This window comes from Phaenicophaeus curvirostris, chromosome 5 (genome assembly GCF_032191515.1).
Source record: "Phaenicophaeus curvirostris isolate KB17595 chromosome 5, BPBGC_Pcur_1.0, whole genome shotgun sequence".
Taxonomy (NCBI): domain Eukaryota; kingdom Metazoa; phylum Chordata; class Aves; order Cuculiformes; family Cuculidae; genus Phaenicophaeus; species Phaenicophaeus curvirostris.
Window position 1 is genome coordinate 13030849 of NC_091396.1, and position 15058 is coordinate 13045906.

At 40.4% G+C, this 15058-nt stretch overlaps 1 protein-coding gene across 6 annotated transcripts in view; it reads left to right on the forward strand.

Annotated features, from left to right (window-relative positions):
- Positions 1-15058, forward strand: part of DENND2B (DENN domain containing 2B) — a 181182-nt gene that overhangs the window by 41424 nt on the left and 124700 nt on the right. For 4 of the 6 annotated variants that reach the window (XM_069857608.1, XM_069857607.1, XM_069857605.1 and 1 more), the window contains exon 2: positions 1835-1923. The gene's annotated coding sequence lies outside the window, so the exon portion shown is untranslated. Of the gene's footprint in view, positions 1-1834; positions 1924-2420; positions 2589-15058 lie in introns of those variants that run through there. The other 2 variants (XM_069857606.1, XM_069857610.1) reach the window with 1 other exon arrangement.

The window sequence follows — 15058 nt, forward strand, 5'->3', positions numbered from 1 at the left end:
GTACCTACATATTTGTGCGTGCATAATATATTTTAATGGCTTCATTTGTTTTGTTTGGAATTTAAAACTGTTACTGAGTGTATATGTAATGCAATGAGCATTTTCAATTGTTTATAAATGCCAGCTTACATCCTTCCATGAGATCCCTGCCGTGTGTGCAGTTGTGGTCACCTAGTGAACCTCTACAGAACCTGGTGATAAACTCTGGAATGGGATGTGGTGCAGATGGTGGGTGCATACTCCCATGCTACCAGCAATGAGGTCTATAGAAAAATCTAAGATCGATCAACCATTCCACCTGTCTATAGATCAATTCCAGTGTGTTTTTTTAACTACTTCCATGTCTTTGAGCACTCCCTTTGCAGTGATGTAGGGTTAAACATTCCTTTCTTGGGCGGAGCTACCCATCTCCCTCTTTCCCCAGTTATGCTGTTGAAACTGTGCCCGCTTGCAGCGTGCAGTGAGTTTAACTTGGTCATACACCAGAGGGCACTTTTCAAGTCAAAAACATGTCAGATTTTTTTTTTTTTTAATTTATCTCCTGTGATCCTGCTGAGCTTCACCGGTGCATTCTTAATGGAATTTAGTGTGAACTTGCAAGCTTAGCATGTGATGCTTTTGCCTAGAAAAACTATTTCATGTGATGTTATTTAGGAATCTTCTGTTTTCTCGACAGCTGAAGTAGCTGTCTTTTTATATCCGTCTACCTGTGAATTGTCTGCATGCAGTTTTTGGTAAACAGTGTAAAATATGCCTTATGTTTGCCTTTGAATAGTGTTTTTGATAGAAGGAAATGTGGTTTAAGTGTACAATCTGCTGGGAGCTCTGTCATTCACATAATGTAGTGTTTTCAGAAGTGCAGCCAATAACATGCTCCAGTGTAGTTTGTATTTTATAATAGCTGTATATAGAACCAGATGTTCTCATAAGACATCTCAGCTATCTCGAACTGTCTAGTTTTTTGTTGTTTTTTTAATCCTACCTTTGCTATCATGTTACAAACACAACCAAAATAATAATGTATTTGAACTCAAATCTATTTGTGTAAAGGCCTAGCTGTGTTGATTATGTAATGCGTATGCACATTTTCTTGTGTTCAGATCTGTAAATAACAGATAAAGGATTGAATATGCTATTTTTATTTTAAGTTTTTAATGCAGGGGCAGAATATCATAACAGCATAATGAAGGTGTTGGTAGAGATTGCTTTCCTACTTAACATGGCATAATCAGCTTTGCAATTTTATGCCCACTAGAGGGACTGTTGCTTATACAGTTCATGGCAGAAATCAGAGTTATGCAGTTCCTTTAGTATCTTTTATGAAGTTTTAAAACTCTGAATGACTGACTCCAGTTAAATCCTCTAAGGAGTAAGTCTCCCAGCTATTTCTCAAAGTTTAAAAAACTTGAGCACAGTGCTTTTCTTCTGAGTCCAAATACTTTAACTGAATTTCCTTCCTAAATGTTGTTTTTCTTTCTTTAAAAAAAAAAATGGGTTTTGCCCAGGCTTTCCTATGTGACATTGCTGAGGATTAATCTAGATTTTTTTTTTTGTCAAGGGAAAAATGTTGTGTGTCTTTATGTTTGCAGTAAGTTTTGTTTTGCAACCATGGTGCCAGTGAATATGGTGAAGTAATCAGGTCTTATACTTGCAAACATCATCAAGATGGGTTTCTCCTTTAAGTGGGAGATAGTAGTAAGATGCATGTAAACTTATAGTCAGTGTGAGAAAATTTCCAAATGTATCTGTTTTTCTTGATTGGCGGGGGGATTTTTTCTGTTTGTTTGTTTCAGTTGCTTGTTCCTGACCTGCACGTTTTTCTTAATAATTACAGAAACATGAAAGAATACAGGAAGTCCTGCATGACCATAATGAATACCTGTGCTAATTAAGTCACTGGCTGGGCACTGAGAGAACAGCAAGGTAAGGAGTCAGGCCGTGCCAGCAGCATTTCTTGTAATCTGTATGATTGTATTTCAACAAAGCTTTAGTGCTTTCAGATATCAAATTCATACCAAGTTGGGCAAAGACAAATAGCCTGCAGGTTTGAACGCAATAGATTTACTTTAGTTCAAAGCGTTGGCAAGCAAACATCTCTGTTTTCTTTCTTGGGGTGGGGGGTGGGGGGAACTGTGAATTCTGCGGTGGGATTCTTTTTTTTAAAAGGCAATATCTGTAATTTCAACAATCGATTCATGACCAAAGCTCAGCTTCCTGGGCTGACTCTAGGGAGGGCTTGGAGGAGGGGTGGAATGCTTCAAAAACGTAGCTGATGAAAAGGCATGCTGTTTTGTGGATGCCTCCCAGAATTGTATAAATCTGTGTGTGTATGCGCGCGCGCTTATGAAAAGACAGAGAGAGAGAGAGAGATCTCCATGACAACTGGCCCGGCCAATCTGTGTTCCCTGCAATCATTTTAGCTGGAATCAGTGCTGCGAAAGGTCATATGAAGGAGTGAGTTGTGGGAAGCACAGCAGGTATTAGACGCTAAACGACTGGTTTTCTGATTGCCTCATAATAAGACAGAGTTTTGCCTGGGAAATACAAATCTGAGAATGGAGTGGAAAGGGAAATGCTTCAAATTTCAGGTAACAAACCCTGCCTTTTTAATGTTATTTCTTCCCATTTTAAAGTTTGGTGGGGTTTTTTTTTTTCCATGGTGTTTACTCCCAGCCGAGTGTTGTCTGAGAGAGCCTGGATTCCCTAGCTCTGGGGAATGATGTCATGCGGCAACAGTTGGATTCTATTAGCCAGGGAAAGAGGAAACATCCTGCATTTTTGAAAAAAATTTGGCTTTTTGCAGAATCTTGTGCAAAGGCTGCAAGAAGTGTTTTAGAAAAAGTTTTTAACAAACTAATTCCAAGAAAATGCCATTTAGGACCTAGACAACACCAAACTTTAAAATCACTGCAACAATTATTCCCAAATGCAAGAGAATAATTATGGGAATGTTACAGAAGAAAGAAGTGTGTTCTGAATTCTTGGATGCTCCTATATTTGCCTTTAATGAGAAAGTTAATTGCACGGTAATTAAGCAGAGGATTTGGTACCTCCATGCACTTGAGATCCTGCTGCTGAAGAGTTTCTTTGGGGCTGGGCTGTGTCTCAATCTGCTGCTTATGAATAAATGGTGCTGGCAGCATTGTTTTTAATAAGGTTTTCAGTCCTGGACTCTTTTTCATAGCTTTAAACTAGCCTTTTTGGGAGAGGACTGAGGGGGAAGAAAGCTGAAAACTAATAATTTCAGCAATTTGAAATGGTCTTTCTCCTCCCCCACCGCCTTCCTCAGAAATGATTGTGAAAAGCTGTATTGAACACTCAGTGTAAGGGTAGCATGCATAGCATCTTAAGCAGGAAAATACCCTAATAATTAATGTACAGCTGCTATGTCTTAATGAAAAGACTTAGAAAATTGATATAATCATACTTACTTGAACATTACAAAAATACACTGTACCGATAACCATGATGAAAAGATTAGGCCACTTCTACACTGTTTAAACTCCCCTCCAGCACATGCTCATTTGTACTTTTATGCTGCTTGCTCCCTTCTGTGTATTTCAGGGATGATCCAAAGCATGTTGGGGTGCATGGGAGTTTCCCCATCAACTTCAAAGGGTTTCAGATCAGCCTCTGCCTGAGAACTTAGCTTCTTTTTCACTCTTCTGACTGCAGGACCAGGCCACAGGCTCTCTGCTTGCTTTCTTGAACTTTCCAAACAGAAGGTCTTTTGTGTTCCTCCAAACAATGCCAGGCACTGCTGACTGGCCTCAGCGTGGCTGCTAACACACATGGGAGATAATAGTGATGCTTATTTCTGCTTTCTCATAAAATCATCTTAGAGGGGGCATGTGCAGTGAATGGAAATTGGATCCTTCTATCCCACCTCCCCTCCTCACAAACAGCTGTTGTTTGTGTGCGTGTGTGTGCATGTGTGTGTCTGTGTGTTCAAATTGTTTTTGAATCACAGGGCAGTATTGGCTGTGCTTCAGGGAGAAGTTTGAGGGAGGCTTTAGGAAGAAAGCACGGTTATCACTGTGATCTGCCATTTGAGCACTCCTGAGGGAGAAGCAGGCTGTCCTGGAGCAAACAGTGTTTCTGCAACATATGTACAGAACTGACAGCTGTCATCTGCCAACTCAGGGCTGCTCAGCACAGTCTAACGCTTTGTGTCCCCCTCTTGCCTATCTCTTTTGCCCAGCTTAATTCTATGAATAATATACTGCTGTTAATGAATATAAATTTATAACCTGGTTAAGTGATTGGGAAAACTATTTTTTCATCTGTTTGGAGGTTCAGAGCAGTTTAATAAGAAATCCTTGTGCCATTCTTGACTAGGAATGAAATTTCTGTGATGCTGGTGTGTTAATTCAAACCACCTCCTTCCTTAATCAAAAATGCTGTGATGATTACCCAAGTTTAAGGCTCATTTGCAGGAAAATGCTATTAGTCCCTGAAATTTCTGAGGCAGAAGATGACTGATTTTCAAAATCAGAACCACTGCTTTTAAATGCTTACATTTTACAGGTGGTCAGCTTGAGACTCCTGAGAGGTCTCTGCAAGGTGGGCATTCCAAAGGCAACAGTTGCTTTTTGGCATTTATTTTTTGTGTGCTGTGATGCAGCAGGAAGCCTGGTGAGTTCTCTCCCAGTGTTTCTGAATGAGTGGCATTTCCCTTAATGGTCTGTGTTAATAGCATTTACTTTGAAAAGTGATACAAGGCATCATTCCCGTAGTCCTTTAATACAATTTCTTTATGTCCTAGCATTCTGAATGGTTCCAAATGAAGCTTGCATATGTTACATGCTTACATGTACTGTACCAATAGGAAATAATAATAATAAAAACATTAGTAAATCATAATTTATTTATAACTACAATCAGCACGCGGACATTAGCACACTATAGTTTTTTCATCCATTAAAGGAATAAGCAACTGAAGAAGGTTGCTGCAATACCTGGTGACACGTGGAATTATTGCAGCAGTCTGTGCAGGTGTAGTGGCTCTGTGTTCATCACAGATCCTGTGCAGACACTTAGCTCGCATGTGCAGCCTGCTGTGGTTGTCACTTTATAAGTACACTCAGTTTTGTTTCTTGAAGAGAGTTGCTTTATGTTGTTGTCCTGATATAAATCTTTTCTTTGGTCCCATACATCTACCACATTTCTGCCAGTGGCTCTATGCCCATATTCTGTCCATGGATGGTCAGTGGCTCTGAGTTTTCCAGAGTTTAATGTGGGGTTTTTTTTTTTTTGTTTTGTTTTTAATAGGATTAGTTGTGTCCCATCTCATTGCACTTAGAAGGATAGTGAAAGGACATGGTAGAAATCTTTTAGTTTCCCGCTCTCCTTGATTGTCTAACGAGTAATTTCTGTAGTCTGAGCTATAATGTTTTAATTGCTTGCTTTATCTTGCTTAACATCATCTTTTGTGTAACTGCTCATACTACCTCTATCCATAGGTTGACAGCATGTTTCTGTGTCTGTTGCAGTGGGTTCCAGGTTAATTGCTATATTAATGCGTTTGTTACTTGGAAATACACTGCTTGCTTTGCAAATGAGATGAGGCTATCTAGAAGCCTAGGACTGAGTTTGTATCATTCAATTCTTGGTTTTGCTCTTACTCTCTTCTCTAAATAACTGTAGTCCCTCCAATTTTTCTCCTTAGGGGAAGTCTATGAAAGACTGGAAAAACTCTGTTGTCTCCATTTCTGCTGTTTTCTTTGAAGGCTGGGTGATCTTCAGAGCACCTGGTGTTAAACAGTTGTAGAAAGGGGCACCATTAAATTCTTGAACATGAGTTCAATATTCTCCACCTTATGCTCACAACAGATGGAATTCACTGTTTGAAAACAACAATGCTGTGTATTTAGATAAGATGCTTATGAGTATGCTCAAATTTTTCCTTATTTTCTGTAAGTCAATTTCAACTCCAGCAGTATAGGCAACTAATTCTCAGAGCTGTTTCCTCTCATGCTGTTTTCTGGTCATGGTGACTCTGAGTGCCTTTATAAGGTATAAAACGTTGCATGCAAAAGGATTTGTTCTGAGCAGCTCAAAGTGAATATGAGTGTGGCTACTTTGTAATTACAGCACAAACCTTGAAATGATTGCACTGTCATTCTGCTCTGCAGTGCAGGCTCTCATTAGTGCTAATCAGTGATCTCTGTTCTGCTTCTGTATCTTTGACCCAGTTTGCTGAACTTACCACAGTTGCTAGTGTGACACAAAGCAGATGCTTGGCTCAGCCTTGATCACAGGGCAGGGAGAGATCTGGCAACTTTCACACAAATCCATTATAATTAAGGCTTCCGGTCTGGAATTTAAACTTCTTTCTCTTAAAAGCCTGAGAGGCTTTTAAAAATATTTTTTGTGTGGAAAATGAACCTACTGCTGGTAGAGGCGAAGTCCACTGCAGGTAGACCTGGAAGAGGCAGGTGCTGCTATTGTTCCTTTGTCAGGCTTTGCAAACACGCTTCCACCCTGAGCGCTTTTTGAACACAGCCTCCTGGTTGTTTCTAAGTTTCATGCGATAACAACAGAGTGCCCTAAAGGAGTGTCACACAGTTGTTTTTTCTCCAGTGCCAACTCTTATTCCGAGTTTAAGCTTCACGTAGTATTAATCTTCTCTGCCCATTTGGAGACAACCTGCTATATACAAGGGGCCGTCCAAAGAAGTCCCATTTCCCCATCCTGTCAGAGGCAGTGCTCCCCCCTTGAACCTTTTTTCCGCCATCCCGTTGCAGTTTGATGACAAGAAAATGAATCAGAGGCTAAAACTTCTGCCAATGGCAAAAGCACAATTTGGCATCCCTTGTGCAGTTGGCATCTGAAGGATACAAGCCATCGAATTATCCCGTGCTCCTGGTTCAGTTGAGTCTGTTGGCGTATGGCCAGAACATCACTCCCCTCTTTAAAACATCCTCGAAAGTTAAAAGACGTCACTAAGCTTTTACCACATTATGGCCAATTTTGACAGTACAGAACCTAATCCCTGCAATGCTCTTTCATGCCTCCTTGGTAGAAAGCAAAAAGCAATTTGAATGCTGCAGTAGTTTGGGAATGCTTGCAGCTGCACAATTCACATTCCCACATTTCAGTTTCTTGCAGGCCTGTATAAACCTTCTATTATTAGTTTTAAAAGGAGAGTAGCTGACAGCTGATTGATTCGAACAGCATATTCCAGAGAGAACTATTTTATGACTGAGTTGTCAAGGTTGGTAAGCCAAATAAGTAATGACTAAAGTTACAAAGAAAAACCTGTGATGTAGAGCACAACCCCGTTTATCCAAAAGATATGTAGGGGAAAAAAACATCTTCATACCACTCTGCTGCCAACATGTTCAAACCCATGCTGGGGGAGGTGAGAAGCTGAACAGCTCAGCCTGTTGTGTTCATCGCCTAGCAGCTCCCAGGGGGTTTCCTGGCACATCGTGACAGGGAAGGGGAAATATCACAACCTAGTCTTCAGAAACCTGCCTAAAAAATAATTTCAAGTGACTAATTCTGGCATTGTTTTTTTGGAGAGGAGTTAAATTAGTTTCAGGGGGAAGAGTGAAAAAAAACCCAAACATGTTTGGACACTGGATATGCTTTGAGTCATCAGCTGATGCACTGGATTAGAGCAGCTCTGATGTGCATCAGACTGGGTTTGACCATTGCACTGGCCCTGCTACACTCATGCTCAGGGCAGCAGATTGGCTTTTGGGAATAGATGAAGACCTAAGGGCAAACATTGATTTCTCAGTGCTCTTTTATTAGCAGCAGCACATGACAGTCAGTTGCAAGTTGGGTGGTATCATCCCAGGACATGTGCAGGTGACTGTCTGGCCACCCATTTAATTTCCTGTGGAAAGAGCTGCTCTTGTGTGCTTACCTGTATGCAATACCCTGCTCCTGGCCTGGGCAGTTGAAGCACAGCTCTGTTTCTCTGATCTGAGGCTTTAGTGAAGAAGGAGAGCTAGTCCTGCTTGTGGAGCTGTATAAGATCCATTTAGGTCTTCCCTATCCTACAGCAATGGGCCACTGACATGACACTGTAATGTTATGGGACTGTTCCCTCTGCCCCTGCTTGGGTTGCTCTCACAAAAGGTGAGAGCAAAGAGTGGCAGGGGGTGCGAAGCTGGACTGTGGGCTGGAGGAGACTGCATGTTTTTCAGCGCAGAGAGCTTGTGGCCTTGAGGGTGATCAGCTGGGCAGGAACACTGTTCCCTTGAGCCAAACCAGAGCTGCTGTCAAGGCATGGAGGAAGTGATGCCAAAACACATGCAGAGGTGAGGCCCTTACAGACCCTGCATGTTGACATGTACTGCCTCCATCCTCTTCCTCCTCGCTTTAGGAACCATGGAGACAGAAGAATGGGTAGCAATGAGAATGAGGCTTTTTCACTCTCTATCCAGCAGTTGAGCCTAGGTTCCTTTTTCCACGGAAGTGTCCCTGGAAATGAGTTTTGCTCAATGTAAAGGTTGAGTGACGGCGGAGGTGGAACCTTACTGCATTGCTTAGTTCACGTCCACGTATTTGGAGCACTTTATATGTGGCGAGGGCTCTGCTATGCAAGTTGGTTGCACAGGGAACCCCATCAGTGGGTTATAATCTCTTGTGTGTCAGACTCAGTGAATAGCATAATATACCGTCAAATCTGGCATTTGCATTAAGATCTGCTTTTCTCTCCTATGGAGACATTATCCAGTTTTCTGCTGTGACACAATAAGAGGCAATATTGCTGCTGTGTTTTATTTGCTATTGACTGACATGCATGGACAGTAGAAAATAAATGTAAACATGACTCGTGCTGTGTACCACAATAGCACAGAATTCTTCCTGGGGATTTGTGACCATCTGGAAGAACAGGGCATCCAAGACACAGCTTGAGGTCATCAGCTGCAGCACCTTGTCCGCAGATCCCAGCGCAGTTCCTGTGCCTGTGGCACTGATGGCTCTGATAATGTGGGTGTACTTCTATGTTCTGAAAGTATGGCCAGATACTCAGACAAAAGAATATGAAGCCAGCAGACTTATTCTAAAGGTTCCCATGTTTTTTTTTTTTTCTGGGAAATCTACGCAGTGCATGTTCTGCATAGGGCAGACTGATTGCAAAGTGATCATTTATCTGGAGATTTCGAGTGTCAGTCATTGGCTGCTCTGATCAGGCTCTGTGGTGTCCTGGAATCCTGAACAAATGGCCACATTTCCCTTCCTCTTCAATAAAATTTCCATGCGCAAACCCAAGCTGCTGTCTTGTGCCTCAGCCTCTTGCAGAGTTGTATCAGGTGTGTAATGCCTTTTTGGCAGTTGTGTAGCTGGTGAGATATATGACCTTGCCTATAGTAGCAATGCACATGGGCTCACTATCTTCTGAGATCTGGCATCATGTGCCTCTTGGGGACACAGTGACAAGACAGACTCCAAAGTGAACTGCTGCTGATTCTGAGAAGGATTTCCTGCTGTCTGTATTGGTGCTAAATGATATGCTGATACCTTATGGAATTATTACAATATTTACTATTAAAAAATGATTTGTCATGAGAAAAGGAGAAACCTGTTGCTTGCAGAGAGGCAACAGTCAGCTACTCCTGAGTGTGGGAGAAAAAGAAGATGCTAGGAACAGGTTGGAGGAAGAGTGTAGAAGAAATCCAGCTGATTAGCTGTGAAAGAGGAAGGAAAACCTTGTTAAAAGGTAATTATTCTTCTGTATGCGTGATTGGCTTTCAGCGAGCTGGGCAAAAGAGGAGCAACCTAAACCCCAGACTTCTGGCTCTTTATAACACTTAGCGTTTCAACATTTGCTTACAATCTGATTTAAAAGCAAACCACTAGCCAACACATCACTGTACACTGAGAATCTTGTAAAATATTTTTTTGGTAACATGGACACTTGGTGTTCCCAAAACAAAACAGTCCAGGACCATTGCAGTGGCAGGTTGACACTGAGACCCTACTAGGCTGTTTCACTGCTGCCCACTATAGAACAGGAGCAGCAAATCCTTCAGCTTGGGCGGATTGCCCTTGTGACAGTGGCTCATTAACGGTTGTCACATCAGTTATGTTTCCAGGACCACTTCAGGTCTGACAACTGTGACAAAGCTGTGTTTTATCAGCAAATCCCCCAGCAAATCCCCTGCTGGCCTTAGTCAGGAAAGCATATGGATAAGAAGAAAAAATTATTCTTCCTGCTCTTTGTTACTTGACTGATTCTGCTCTTTGTGTGTGAACCAGCCAGCTAGGACTAGTTGCATTCCTCTGCAATTTGCAGTATCTCCTGTATGGGGCAGAACCAGTGAGGAATAAATACCTTTCTTGCATTTGTTAAGAAGTTTTATTGATTGTTTCAGTGACCAAGGAAACTTTAAAGGTTAGACTGAGGTTTGGGGAATGGAGCAGAAGCACTGATGTTCCTACTATTACAGGGCAGGCTTGGGCACTCTTGAATCAAATTGGCTCTTTTGCAGAAGGTTTATGGGGATTCAGAAATGGACGTTGGCCAGGGTTGAATCTGTGTGGTGAGGAGTCACAATTGTTTTGTTGCAGTTATTAAAAAAAAAACCAACAAACTAAAAAAAGAGCAGTAACACTTTATTTATATTCAGCTAACATCTTCCTTTGAAATTCTTCATTGACAACTGCAAGATGAAGCAGTCTGCAACTGTTTGTTCGTTATCTATTATTGTTGTATGCCAAATCACACATATACATAAAATGAGGAAAATATTGATAACAATTACAGATATGCAGAGATCTCTTTCTATCATGAATGTATCAATCTTGAAATCTTACAGAATCTGTAATGTAAGTATTTGTCTTTCTTATGCAGAGAAGGTAAAAGATGGGAAATAATATTGACTGAATTAGATAATAGGACATAATAAGAAAATGAGGAAGCCTCCAGAGCTTTGTGAATTATAACATGATTGCCCTTTCCTGAATGGAATCAGATCTGCTCGCAGGCAATCAGTCCATCTCTGCAGGGAACTGCAAACAGAATGCAGCTTTGCTACTATTGGCAGATATTAGAGGTTTTTTTTTTAACTGAAGTGATAGACCCTGGGGCTCTGTATCAGTAGGTCATGAATTTGAATCCTGGTGCTACGCACCGCTCTTGTGCAATTTAGCCAATAGCTCTGTGTGTATAATGTGTGTATGTACGAATTGCTGCTCACCTCAGCTTTCCGTATTTGCAGACTCCAAGCAGTAAAACTCTTGTCAGAAACATTTTATCTCCAAATCACGTAGAAGCTTTTGTTTTACCCAAGAGAGGTTTCCAAGAGAGTAAAGGCAAACCTGCTTAGTTCAAGACTATGTTTTAGGACTAACCATCTCATTTGACCTTAGTAAGCCTGTGCACAGGCAGTACTGAGTAAGTCCTGAGCCTGAGATTTCCAGTGTTATCTCTGTGATAGGAAATGGAAATGCTTCAGCTGATCACTAGTGCACTGTTATTTGTGTCATTCCAAACTTGACTTTGACTGAAACACATATAAGACAATATGTTTATTTTGAAACAATGAGTAATAAATCTAATTATTATTTATGTGGTTACTGATAGAAATTAAGTCAATGCTTTGTCAAGCATATTTGAAAATTCTAGACAAAGCTGCCAAGTGAGACATGTGAATCCTATTTTATAGCATTTGTCTGCTAGGTGCAAAGGGGGAAGCTAAACAAAAAGAAATTGGGATATACCTCAGAAAGACAGAATTTGTTGTGTACTAATGGCAAATGTCTGCTCTCCTGATCTCCATGGGAGCAGTGGTAGAAAGAGGAAACAGATAATTTTTATGACTGATCAACCATGATTGTGTTTTAAGGGATGGAAATGTGTTTACTCTCAAAGAATGCCACGTGTCTCAGCATGGCTGGTTTTTTTCGCTGAGGGAATCCCACTTGTTTTACATTTTTAAGCAAAAACGCATCTATCTCTTGAGAGAGATGGAAAAGGCTTACTAAGAAGGGGAAGGCGATGCTTAATGAATCAAGTATCTCTCTGCAAGATTTGAGATTCTGTTATGCCTGTGACATTGAAAGTAGAAGAGGCATCATTTGATGACCACTGATCAAAAGGAATTGACAACAGTTTTGTGCTGTGGGAACTTTGTGGATAGCCTGACTGACATCAACAGGACTGTTTCCAGAACTTCAGGCAGATGTCATGGGGGAGCCATGACAGACCAAGGAGAGACCCAGCAATACTGAGCCTTGGAAGGAGAAACTTTGCTGTGAGCTGAAGGGCAGCTGGTGGCAGCAGTATGTAGCATTACCAATCAAATTGTATGTTCTTTTTGAAACTTCAGCAAAATGAAGTGTTAGTTGACTCATGAAGTTAACTGCAAAGTTTTCTTCCTCTCCTAGTAACAATCGGTCACAGCAAGCTACCTTCTTTCTGAGGTGCTGTGAAAGTGTGAGAAACTGTGTGAAAACACCATAGCAAGCTCAGGTTGCCATAATGTTTGAAGAGAAACTATATAAGTAAGACTAACGTTTTGGATTTGGTTGTCTAGTGTTCAGCATACTAAATCCTAATCTGTGGCTAAGTTTCTGAGGTAGTGGGTGTAACAATAATTTAGTTAATAAAAACCAGGCCTGATAGGCATTACTGTCGAATTGAGTACAATATTGCTTTTTTCTTACTGTAGCTCTCCAAGAGATACACACATTTTGATTTTGAAGAGCCATTAATTATCTTTTGTTTAAAAGGAAGGGAGAATGAGTCAATGCATATCCATTTGCTTACTACTTTCTCCCAATCCCAACGTGAATCTGAGGCTAAAAAATGCAGTACTTACAAAATCTCTCCCTTCTGTATCTCAGGGGGAAGTTAGAATTTCTCTTGTGTTTCTGTAGCCGGCACATTCCTACAGGTATGCAGGCCAGGAAGAGGAAAACCGGCTTCTCAGTTCTGTGAAAAAGTACTTTGTCTCTTAGCTATCTGCATCCTAGATTGGATTTTTTTTTCTGCCTTTAAAGAAAGGCAGTATTCCCATAAAAGTGACTGAATAATTTTCCTTAGGAATTGAGGGGTGACTGTTGCCTGGAGATATGGTCTTAATGACTAAGATGAGCAGATATTTAGTAATTTGTTGTAAATTTATGTTATGCTATTAATTATTTTTTCTTTTGTATGTAGTCATACTGGGAGAAAATGTCATTATTCTGAGACAGGGTTTTTTTGTACTGATGTAGTAGCAGCCAAAACAAAAAAAATGGGGGTACTTGCAGGGACTAAGATGGAGAAATAATATTCAAACTGTTGTAATGCTAGGTCTCTTAGTCCCTGTAGCAACATATTCTACATTAGCCAGAAAACAGCCTAAATGCGATGACTCATTTGTGAGGCAAAATCATTCTTCAAATTCACAACTGCCCTGTAAAGACACACAGGATCAGTTTTCCAATGTATTTGAACCCATGATTGCACATGGAAATTTTAAAATTAAAAGCAGCAGTCTGAAGTTCCATTGAAATAAAAATTATTTTGATTGGTTGATGGATGTGGCAATTCCACTAAATGGATACCTGGAAATCTTCTCTAAGCCTTTTGGGATCTGAAGACAATGTTCTCTTAAGTTCTGGGATCCCATTGACTTCCAGAAATGTCTTGAGTGCTCTGAAAGCAGAACTGGAATCCTGTAAGCACGTTTGCAAGGTATATCTGTATGCACACTGTGTTCCCCTATGGACTAAAATACTGTATCTTCAAGCTGTTTCTAAAGTCATTGCTAAAACAGCAATTATATTTACTTTTTTTCAGATAGAAAAGTTTATTTGCAGGTGAGCAACTATGTAGCCATTTCACTGTTTGAGAAATGTAAAAGTTTACATTTTTGGTGGAAAGAGAAATTGAAACCAAGTTGTCCTATTGAGCTGTGTAGAAGTTGGCTCAGCAAAGGCAAAGTGGATCCATTTGGGAGTCATAGGGCTTTAAGCAACATTCCTTCACAGCCATGTAACTGAAAAGCAGTGAGAGGAAAACAGTAAGAGATGGGAAAAACAAGAACTGAAAAAAGCAAAAGGGTAATGGAAGAGTATCTATGCTATACAAATTAAGAGGGATGTTCAGTAGAATGACAGTTGAGAGGGGTTCCACTTTCCTTATCATCAAAACTTTCCCATTACTGCGCTTTTTGAAGCAGTTCATGTTTTACAGTCAAATTTTAAGTTTCCCATACTTAAACATAGCTCAGTGGATTGTATATTTGCAGTTTCATGTCTGAGGCTATATTAATAATCCTAAATATTCAGGTGAAAGTAAATAAGGCAGATATCTTTGTGAGGGAATTAACTTGCCTGTAAAGCAGGGGCAATAGATCTGCATTGTATGCAAAGCAGCAGATCAGGTCTTTGAAAACTCTGTTGACTATAGGAGGCGACTATACAGATTTTTCTTATTCCTCTCTCCAGAGATAAGAAGGAATATATACAAAGGGGCTGTTTGGGATATTGTATTCAGTTCTCTTCTTAGTCAGAAATCTGTTAATAGGTGCCTGCACTTCCAATCATGGTGAAGATGTGAGGACAAATGCTCTGAAAGGCAATAGGCACGTAAGGCTGTGAAGAAATAAGGAAAGAAAAGGCTTTAAAAATAATTGAATAATTAGATCTCATTCAAGGTATGATTCATAGAACTTAGTCTTGGCTGTCTTTGGACAGAAACTTTGGAAGAAGCAGTAGTCAAGAGGTGGATGAAAACGCATCACAATTCTTTTGGCATATTGCCTTCTAAAATATATGGTGAATCTTCTCATGGAACTATAGCTGCTGTGCTAAGAATATTTCTTACCTTAGTCACAAACAAAGCCACTCAGAGTTGAGTTTGAAAAAGATACTCTACAGCATCTGTAGTCAAAGGACGGTTCATTTTAAATTGACGTCCATCCTGTGAAATAATTGCCTATTGTCATTCAAAGAAAGTTTGAAGACTTGGAGGGATCTAGAGTGATTCACTCAGTGTTATTAGGTGACCAAGTAGATAATATATTGAAATGCTGTATGAAGGAGACATGGTGGTGGTTTTACACTGGGCAAAATGCATGCTTTAAATTTATCAAATGGAAATCTTTTT